This window comes from Grammomys surdaster, unplaced genomic scaffold (genome assembly GCF_004785775.1).
Source record: "Grammomys surdaster isolate TR1022 unplaced genomic scaffold, NIH_TR_1.0 134, whole genome shotgun sequence".
Classification (NCBI taxonomy): Eukaryota; Metazoa; Chordata; class Mammalia; order Rodentia; family Muridae; genus Grammomys; species Grammomys surdaster.
The window spans coordinates 5,406,704-5,414,727 of record NW_021604592.1 but is presented as its reverse complement, the minus strand read 5'-3'; the positions used below and the strand labels follow the sequence as shown (position 1 = coordinate 5,414,727).

The 8,024-nt window shown below is 37.2% G+C and overlaps 1 pseudogene; it reads right to left on the bottom strand.

Annotated features, from left to right (window-relative positions):
* Nucleotides 1–1,132: 1,132 nt before the first annotated feature.
* On the bottom strand, nt 1,133–1,748 carry LOC114617077 (annotated as a pseudogene).
* Between the last annotated feature and the right edge of the window lie 6,276 nt (nt 1,749–8,024).

Genomic DNA, 8,024 nt, shown 5'->3' with positions numbered 1-8,024 from the left:
AGTCTAATATTTATTCCATGATCTGTGAATTCCTTTCATTGATATGTTTTAAATCCTGTGTCACTAAATGTCATCCTTAAAATGCTACATGTGTACAGTCTTCTTTCTATTTAATTTTAGACTTAAAAAGTAATATTGAATGATGATCATATTCTAAAAGTAAAAACACTCAGGAGCAGGGAGCAATTTGTTAGTCTGAAAATTTTCAATTTCTTCTGTGAGGTTTTGAGTGATTGAAATTTGGAATAATTTGGTAAACTTTATAAAGAATTATTTTGGATAATGGAAAGCCTATTAAGAGGTTAGTATGCTTTAAAGGCTTATCATGATTATTTGGAGTAATTGGGAACCATTTGTATTGTGTTCAAAATGTATTTTTAACACAGAATAGCATTTTGTACCATTGTCAAAACTTTCCTCTATTAGTTTAAATTGGATACACATCTATTCATTATACAATTTTACAGGAAGTTCAGAAAATATTGAGATTCCCTTGATGAAAATGAAAGCCATTTTTTTTCATTTCTTCACTTGCATGTAGCCATAATATCAGTGTCTAAGAGCAAATCTTAATCTTTATCCCCACAACCTGTTCATTATAGACTGCGTTGACAAAACTGATGGCATTGAATGCACTGTATTAATTAAAAAAAGAAATCTTACTGATCTTCTCCCATGTTTATATCAATGGTTAAACAAAATCAGTTAAAAATGTCTTCCCTTGTGATTACAGAACAATAGGGGTGATTGCCATGTAATCACGTTAAAGAAGCTTCTGTGTGTTAGAGGATATTCCATGCATAAAATGATTTTGGCCCAGACAAAAGAATAGAATATGTGGAGAAAAACAACTAATATTATATTACTATTTATTTTTCTATTTAAATGATGTAAATAGGACAACTTTAGATATGGGTATGTTGGACCAAAAGGAGACTTCTTAAAATTTTTATTTCTATTTTTTTAATGGATTTTTTTTCTTTATTTACTTTTCAAATCTTATCCCCCTTTCCCATTTCCACCCTGGAAAAAACACATATCCCATCCCCTCTCTATCTGCTTCTATGAAAGTGTTTCCCCTCCCACCAACCCACTCCTTCCTACCCTCCCTACACTGGGGCATCAAGCCTTCTCAGGACTCAGAGCCTCTCCTCCCATTGACGCCCAACAAGGCTATCCGCTTCTTATTGATTTTGCCATAGCCTCGCTTGTAGATGAGCTCATTTACTGACTTCAGGTTGGGGTACCCCCATGCAATGTACGGTTCCACAGTCCTCAGCATGTTAATGGAAGCCTTGTTGAGCTTAACAAAGTTGCCATTGAAGATCTGTCGAAGACGAAGGAGCTGCAGTACCTTGCGGACCTTTGGGCTTACTCCATTGATGCCTCGGATTCTGATGACAAACGCCAATTTTGGTTCTGCAGGCACACAGAAGTTCCCAGCTTTCCTTGCCATCCTGGCCATCCGAATCTCAGTCCAGTACATCTGCCTGTACTCCTTGTGATAGTGCTTTGCCTTCTCATAGATGAGCTTCCTCCTTGCCTTTCGGAGTGTCTTCAGGGCAAACGTCTTCCTCAGACGCTTCACCTTCAACTCTGCAAAATTCCTTCACTTTTTCTTAAGGGTTTCTGGCACAGCCGGAACCTTTTTCTTAAGAGTTTTTGGCACAGCAGGAACCTTTTTCTTATGGGTTTCTGGCACACCGGCAACCTTCTTTTTCTTCTCTGGAACAGCCTCCATGGTTCCAGTCGGAAAAGGAGAGCCCAAGGTAACTCTTATAAGGACAACATTTAATTGAGGCTGACTTACAGGTTCAAAGGTTCAATTAATTATCATCAAGGTGGGAACATGGCAGTATCCAGACAGGCATGGTGCAGGAGGAGCTAAGAATTCTACATCTTCATCTGAAGGCTGCTAGCAGAATACTGACTTCCAGGCAGCTAAGACAAGAGTCTTAAATCCACAGTCACAGTGACACACCTATTTCTACAAGGCCACACCTCCAAATAGTGCCACTCCCTGGGGCAAGCATATTCAAACCAGGACAACTGCATAACAAATGAAGAAGTCTGCCATCTTTGCTCTAGTGGAATTTACATTGTATTGTAAAATACAATGAAATTAGTCAATTTTTCTCTATATTGAAGCTTATCAAAGGTTAGGGATGAAGAAAACAAAAGCAGAATTATGTATTGGATTTTAAATAGTCAGTGTGACTCCTTTGAAATTATATTTTTGGAAATACTTGCGTTAGACAGGAAAAACCATCTTAGTACTTTATGTACCACCTAATCAAAGCTGCCAATTTATCTGGAGTGAGTGAACGTCATGTCAAACCAGAAGTGCAGAAGATGAATCAGATCATATGTTAACTTTTAGACTATTCAAGCTTGGACTTTTACTCTGACAGCATTGCTGATTCCTTGTGATATTGGAGCAGGTATGAATGATATAACCCACTATGTGTTCAGATAGAAAATGGTTGTGTACAGGCAGGAAGGACTGAGAGGATAATACAGCAAGGGTAATTCATTAGAATGCTCTTGCAGAATACAATCCAGATAGCACAGAACCTTGGATCAAAGTTTTGTTGAAGATAGGCAGCCATCTGATTTTGTACAGCTTTTAGAGGCATGACAGGAGGATAGAAACAGGAAACATTCAGATCGACACATATGAGACTCCAGTTGGCGGGGAGGGGGGGAACTAAGTGGGACTCTTTCACACAGGCTTTGTTCTGAGGAAGGCTTCAGGAGCAAGAAAAGTAAAGCCATCAGGTAAATTTGGAAAACCCATGGTATCTGTAAGTGAGTCACAGAAAGTCAGGCAGCTCCTTTCCTCTCCTTTGTTGTCTTTCTCTTAGAGCCTGGACAAAAGCCAGGTCTGGTGTATCTCAAAACTCATCAATATTTTCTTTAAATAAGATATTTCCTTCTATGTAACTAGTCACACTCCTCTGTACAAATTTTTTGGAAAGAGGCACAAGAATCTAGAATCTTCAGAATTTCCCTCCACATAAGTGTGTACTTGAACAGGGTGGGAGGTCAGTGGAAATTAGATTCATCACATTCCCACTGTGCTCAAAATACTTAGGCTTATACCCACAAGAGAAGTGTGGCTCTCATCCCTATTCAAAGAAGCTCCATTTTGCATCCAGATACAAACTATAACATATAGTCACATCTAGTCTAGATGGAAAAAAATGTTATACTGGGGTGCCTAACCCTAAGTTACATCTCCAAGTAACACCCCCATCTAAGGCTCAGGAAACATCATGGGCAAGGAAGGGAGAGATTTATAAGAGGCAGAGGCCCAACAGGCCTGTTGTGGGACAGGGTCTTCTAATCTTTTAGACAAGACAAGGAAGGTACATCTATAAGATTTCAACAATTTTGATGCATAAAGAACTGAACAATGATAAAACCAGTTGACTTGCCAACTAGGATGAGGGAAATTTCACAGCAGTACCAACCGTGATAGTAATTACATTGTAGTAGGAGTCCAGGAAGAGGTCATGAATTTGCTGTGGAGTCAGTGAGGAAATGGGAAAAGTCAGAATGGGTAGAAATTATGTAAGTACAGTACTCATGCACACAATTCTCAAAAATATAAAATTAAATTTAATAAAATAAGAATGTTGAGTAATCATCATATTCCTTTTGTTAGGAAATGAATAAAGGTTAACTACCACCACCACTATCACCACCACCACCACAACAACAAATCAAAAACAACCAAAAGCCCTAAAAGGCTCTTATGGATTTCATACACTTCTAACATTAAACCAAAAAATAGTCACCTTCTTCTTATTATTCTTATTCAAAAAATAGAATAGTCAACTCCTTATGAAGAACTATAGCAAGGATAGTAAAAGCCAACATTTGTGTGTATGTGTCTACATGTGATTTATGATTCGTCTTCATCTTTCCTTGCAGTTTTTGATTTTTAAAAGTATATATATATATATATAACACTGTATCTGTCTTCAGACACACCAGAAATGGGCATTGAATCCCATTACAGATGGTTGTGAGCCACCATGTTGTGGTTGCTGGTAATTGAGCTCAGGACCTCTGGAAGAGCAGACAGTGCTCTCAACTGCTGAGCTGTCTCTCCAGCCCCCTTCTTTAGAGGCTTTTGGTTTTTGTTTGAATTTTCTGTTTATTGAAAATAGATTATTTTTGCATACAATCTATTCTGATTACAGTTTCCCCTCCCTCTACTCCTCTCCATCCCTGCCACCTCCCCCTTTTCTTTCTTTGTCTCTTTACAGTTTCATGCCCTCTCTATGCCTCCACGTTCCTTAATCTCTGCTACCTTTGTCTCTCACTTTTCTGTTACTGTTGACCTCTAGGACTCTTCAGCCATAATCTTGCCACTATTGTTAATGCCACTGCTGCTATGGTTTGTTGAAGCCACTGATGTTGCCCTCCATACCCTATTTGTCCCAACAGCTGAGATCACTCAACCCATGATATACATCACACACAGACAAGAAAGACTGCAAGAAGAGGTTTTTTTTTTTTTTTTTTTTTTTTTTTAGCAAAGGCGGATGTCTCTTAGGTGACTTGAAAACCAAGCCTGCAAATGCACCACTGTATTTTTATGATTTATAGCACAGTGTCTAGTTCCACCAATCTCAGGTGTTACATATGGACCAATCTCCACCTTCAGTTACCATCAACAAGCTTCCTGCTGAGCTACCTAGTGAAAAGTTCTCTCCTTGGTCTGAATAAATAGAATCCTTAGGGATTCTCTGATGCTTCTCTTAGAGTACTGTGTTCCAAGGCCAGTGCAATTGGCCTGGAGTACTCATGACTGGAGCACAGACTCCTGCAGCCTGTATTCTGTGAGCTGCCACACGGTTGTAGTAGTTGTCTGAAGCTGCTGCAGGTTGTGTGAGTAATTTTAGTGTCCGATACAGTCAGGCAGCCATGCACACAGTCCAGTGTCTGGCTAAGGAACGGTTTCTGCATTTGAGGTAATCAGGCAGAATGAGTTAGTTCTGAGGAAGTGCTGCTCACTGGTTGAGTGAATGGGCCCAACACTTGAATTAATTATTAAAAGCCAAGAAGTGTATGCAGCAGAGAAGTAACAAGAAATTAACATTCTTAATACATGTTCAACACAGTTCTGTTTGTTCAAGTGATCAATCTGGTCCTTCTTATAGTCAATATGGACATAATAAAGCATGAGTACATACTATTAGCATGAGTACATGGTTAGAGCTATACATATGGGGTTAATGGGTGTTATAGAATATGAGCTTCCTAAGTATATAAAATGTATATTTGCTATCAGATAACCTTAATGGTAAAGTGAGCTTAAGTAAGTGAAAAATTCAAAAATATATGGATCAGTTAATATTAGTTAGGTGGCTAGATAATAAAAATAATTTTTGTTAATTAAATAAAACAAATACTCAGCAAATTGACCATTCAACAATAACAACCTAAGATTATATTCCATGAACATAGTTTCAGAACCTCTATACAAATAAATAGAAGAAAGCGACTTGATTTGGTGGAGAGATTTAATTTTAAGCTAATATTTGATACAAAATGTTATTTTCAAGTAAAAAGTATCGACTAAAGTTTTGTTTGAATTAATGAAAAGCAAGAAAACAACAAATAAAATGGAGGGGATAGATAAACTTCAAATAAGTGCATCTCTCTCTCTCTCTCTCTCTCTCTCTCACACACACACACACACACACACACACACACACACACAAATATACAGGTAAACTGTGACTGTGATAAGGATGAAAGGGGCCAAGGGGAGTATAACTGGAAGAGAAAGGAATTCACTTTTGCTGTATTTTTAATACAAGCCTTGGCCTTCCACACATTCTTAGGGAAACAGTCAACTCTGAGTCTTGAGAGAACTGTACAGTTTTATAGCAGCAGGCCATTAAGCTCCCTGACAGGCCTTGACATCTTTCTCACACTCTGAAAGAGGTAGTCAAATACCTAGAATAATTAGATTAAATGCTCCAGTGAGATGATTTTTAAAGAGTACATTTCTGTACTTTCAAAAGAACTAGACATACTGATCAAACAGTTGTGATTTTAAAATTTGCAGAAAAATGAAGATGACATGACACAAGCAAACAGTTCTAAATACTAGCGATCATAACTTTAGTCTGTATCTCGTCAAATCAAATCACAGAAAAAAATGAGAAGAAAGATGGGTAGCACATGCAGAAGTCTGATTAAGTACCAAAAATGTAACCATCTATGGAGCAAAAGTTCAGTGGTGATGGTGTCTTGAAGCAGATATAGGCTGCCATGTATGTGTATATGAGGAATTATGGGGAATTACAACAAGCTCATGCACACAGCTTGCTGTACACACATGTACAGCACGGTACAGCTGTACAGCAAATCTGTGTATTCTCAGATTTCAAGAGTCTGTGCTGGGGAGGATGGCAAGTTCCCACACAGCCTTGGCTAAACAGTAAATTCCAGACCCAAGTTACATTTCAAGACTAACTTTCAAAAACTATTGCTAGAAAAAGCTTAGGTTTACATACAAGATGGTGTTGTCATGTTTTAGGGATATAACCTGATGACAATAGATTGTAGAATAGGCATGTTTCACATAGAACATGCAAAAAATATCAAAATGTAAAAATTATTCCATGTATGGAATAGTTGAGTGACAGACTTCAATATCAATAGTCTCAAAAGTCCTGAAAATCAATCTGAAAATACTAAGATGTAAGAAATGCCAGTTTTAAATCAATATTTCTCATCTTTCATTTATTACTTATAGTAACTCCATTGACTCTTTCTATCCATTATTATCTAATAAAACTCCCAGTCCACTTCTGATGCTCATTATTTATTAGTTGAGATCTCATTTTAAACATTGCTTTAAAAAAGAGCACTTTTTATATTAAAACATTTTAATGTATTCAAAAATTATAACTTATAACAGTTAATACATTGGTTATTAAAATCTAAATAGCTGTTTTAAGCTGCTTCATTCGGCAATGTAAACCAGAAACTGTTTAGGTTCTAGTTAATTCAATGGGTCCCTTTATTATTTTAAAATTTATTTTTTATTATTTATAAATAAAAATTTATTATTATTCATGCTCAATTTTCCCCACTTATACAAACTAATTTTTGATGTGAAGTAATACAATACAGGTTTTGGAGTCAGATGCACCCCAAACTCTGGCATACAATGGGAGATCATGAAACAAATCAGGATCATAAGTTTGTAGAAAGTATTGACATTCTTGAGACATTGAGAGTAATCACTAGAACATAACCAACTAATCAGATATATATACTTCTGGCATACATCTTCATTAGATCCTGTAGTATGGGAATATGTATATGATGAAGAGAGGGAGAGGAAAAAGTGAAATGACTGAATTGACAAGGGGTAAAAAGAAAACATTACTTTTAATCCACCTATGATCAATATTTAGAAAACAACCAATCCTGGGCTGCTCAGTCCCAATGCATGCATCTGTAGCACAGCCCCCATATCAAAGACTCAGATAACATCTGAGCAGAGAGTGGCATGATTGTAAGGGCCAGTGGACCAGGAAGTCAGCTGTGAGATTTGTGTTTCCTAGAAATGACTCGGAAGCTACACTCCTGATACATCAACAATATGACTGCCTACACAAGACAGGAACCGTTGCAATGCCAATACACAGGCTAATGTAGAAAGAGGGAATCTCAAGGAATCTTAACCCATAATAACTACAGTGATTCAGTGATTTCTTCATATATTATCTGATAAAATTCCCATCTCAATTTTGATGTTCATTATTAATCAGTGAGAATCTCATCTTAAACATGTCTTGACAAGGAACACCTTTTTAAGATGTACATGCTGTGTGTGTGTGTGTGTGTGTGTGTGTGCATGTGTGTGTGTGTGTAATTAAAGAAAAAGAAGCCACGAAATTGAAGAGCGAGGAGGAGGTGTGGGGGCAGCTGGATTGAAGAGACCAAATGATGTAGTTATAATTTTAACTGTAAAAAAAATCACTGAAAAGAAG